The 2500-nt window shown below is 35.4% G+C and overlaps 2 protein-coding genes across 3 annotated transcripts in view; one reads left to right on the forward strand and one right to left on the reverse strand.

Moving 5' to 3' along the window:
• LOC145253192 (uncharacterized) overlaps positions 1-2500 on the reverse strand; it is a 129218-nt gene that overhangs the window by 35627 nt on the left and 91091 nt on the right. The gene's annotated exons all lie outside the window — the stretch shown is intronic.
• Positions 1-2500, forward strand: part of LOC145253208 (uncharacterized) — a 186412-nt gene that overhangs the window by 17861 nt on the left and 166051 nt on the right. The window lies entirely within an intron of this gene.

Here is a 2500-nt window from a genome sequence, read left to right on the forward strand (position 1 = left end):
AGCAGAACGATTTACGTGCTTCACATTGATAAAAAAAATTATATATATAGAAAGTTTAACGCCTGGAGATAAACTTTCCAAAGAGAACACTTTGAAAGCATATGCAAATAGTCGCGAAGTTGTACCGTGACCGTTACTTTTTAACTGTGCCGTTTCTGTTCAAACATTTCTGACCACACGTTGTCCGGCACTGCCGCATTGGAACAAACAAATGAAAAAAAAATAAAGATTTGGTTCGGCATTTTTTTGTTTTTAAGTACAAATGAAATGCATTTAAGCGTGGTTCTTCCAAATTTCATTATTTTTTTCAAAGTCTCTTTGCACACATGTGTTTTTTAGTCTCTATCGCCGCGAGCCTAAGCCGGCGCTAACCAGCGCTTTCTCGCCTCCGACGTTCACACGTCCATCTTGCCCGACTTTTGTTTTTCTTACACGCTGGGGCTTGCCCGCGCTTTCTCGCCTTCGTATTTACATGTCCATCTTCCCCGCAATGCACTTTGCCTCTCTCTCGACCATGTGCGGTATTTTTCTCTCCTTTTCTTGTGACGCAAGCTCGCGTACACTTGCTAATTAGCATAAGTGCTTTGACGGCTGCGGCTGCTGCTAATATTATTGCAAGCCAACTCTCCGGCTATTGCTGCTGACTTTCTCACACGCGCACATACGAAGTATTCTGTAAAAATTCCACCATATGGCTCCTCAGTTAACAAGCATAAACTCAAACCCGGCTCGAAACAGAAAGTAATGCTGGGGTGATGTACCTCTTATAAGCGAACCGACCATTCTATATGCAAAGAAGAGATAGATAGTGCAGGTTAGACCGTAGGTAAACAGACTTAAGTCATGAAGAACCTCAAATAAAATAGCAAATGTTGACCGGTACATGTAGTGGACTCAACTGATAATGATCAAGTTATGCCAGACTATTACATCATTTACTCTTATTATTAGAATAAAAAACTGAATGAACACTGTCGTATTATGTCAAATTGTAAAATGAACAGTTTCGATTATGCCAAATTGTAAAACCTATAGAATTAATTATATCATTCACACGTTGATATCGCTGTAAGAGATATTAACCCCTAATTTAATAACAACTTGTTAGAAATCTATTGTATAACATAAGTTTAAATGACACAAAACTATTTCAGACGCATTTTTTTTCTAAAAGCATTATTTAGTATCACCTGTTCGTGTTGGATAGCTAAACTGTTAAGGCCGACAGACAAATTAAATATTTGTTGTTTATATATAGACGAAAGCAACGCAAACGGCTCAACTCACAACATTAAGCACTCGTTGTGTCATATCTTGCCCTGGTGAGGTGCCGAGTAAATATGCCCACACAGACGGACAGATAGACTTACGTATATTATCTATATTCCTATAAATTTAGGGGGGGGGAATAGTCGTATTACAAAGCTTTTTTGCTATTTATTTATAAGGAAAATACAACTTTGTTATATAGGTCGTGGAATTACATTCATCTGCAAAAGATCGAGCTAATTTGCATATATTTTATACATTCATTTTAATTAATTCCCTATTAGTTTTTTTTGGGGGGACGGGTTCTTATGGGATGATCATTTTTAGTTAACTATTACGTGTAATTATATTCATGCAGATATTCTACAGGATTTATACTTGAGTAATATTTACAGAAAAAGGGTATAGTAAACACAAACCTCTTTCTATGCATTTTTATATATGTGCGTATATATTTGTTTTAAAAATTGCCTCCCAAACACTTCTGTCAGTTTTTGTTCTATAGACATGAAACTTAATATATAGGGTATTCGAACACATGCGAAACTTGATATTTGGATTTTAGCCGGGGAAAATTAGTGCAAAAGTGTAAAACTTTGAAAGAAAATGGAATTTGTCAGGTGAGAGTCGACCGACTGCATTACGAATATGCATGCGTAACGTAATAGCTATTAGTTCATGCTTTGATTTTAAGCCTTGCAGCAAACATGTCTTCGTAGTTCGTTTTGATTTTGATTCATTTTATAAATTTTTTCAATCATTATTATATTATATATTGCGTCCAATATAATATAATGATACATACGAAATCTGCATTAATAAAAATATCACATTGAAACGTATTTTACGACCGGGCAATGCCGGACGGCCTTCTAGTATTTGTATGGATTAAGCAAAAATACAAGCTAAAGTGGGTAAAAACCGTAAATAAATATGACACTTCCTTGAACCCAGCAGTCTGCATGCCCCTAAGGCTCCTACTGATAGAGGTTAGCATGTGTTATTTATCAGGTCTTGTTTTACTATCAACACGAGGAATAGGCAACCGAAGCATATGGTTGAGAACTCGAAAGACTAAAACCAGAGAAATGAGATTGAATATCTGACGCCGAAAATAATCGAAATTTTCTACGAAGCAAAAAAAAAAAAAACCCTAAAGCAATCGTTTTTATTTTTATTTTTTTTATATACAGAAAATTTATAATTTTGTAATGAAATTTACCATCTTCAA

This window comes from Euprymna scolopes, chromosome 3 (genome assembly GCF_053919585.1).
Source record: "Euprymna scolopes isolate OS-2025 chromosome 3, ASM5391958v1, whole genome shotgun sequence".
NCBI lineage: Eukaryota > Metazoa > Mollusca > Cephalopoda > Sepiida > Sepiolidae > Euprymna > Euprymna scolopes.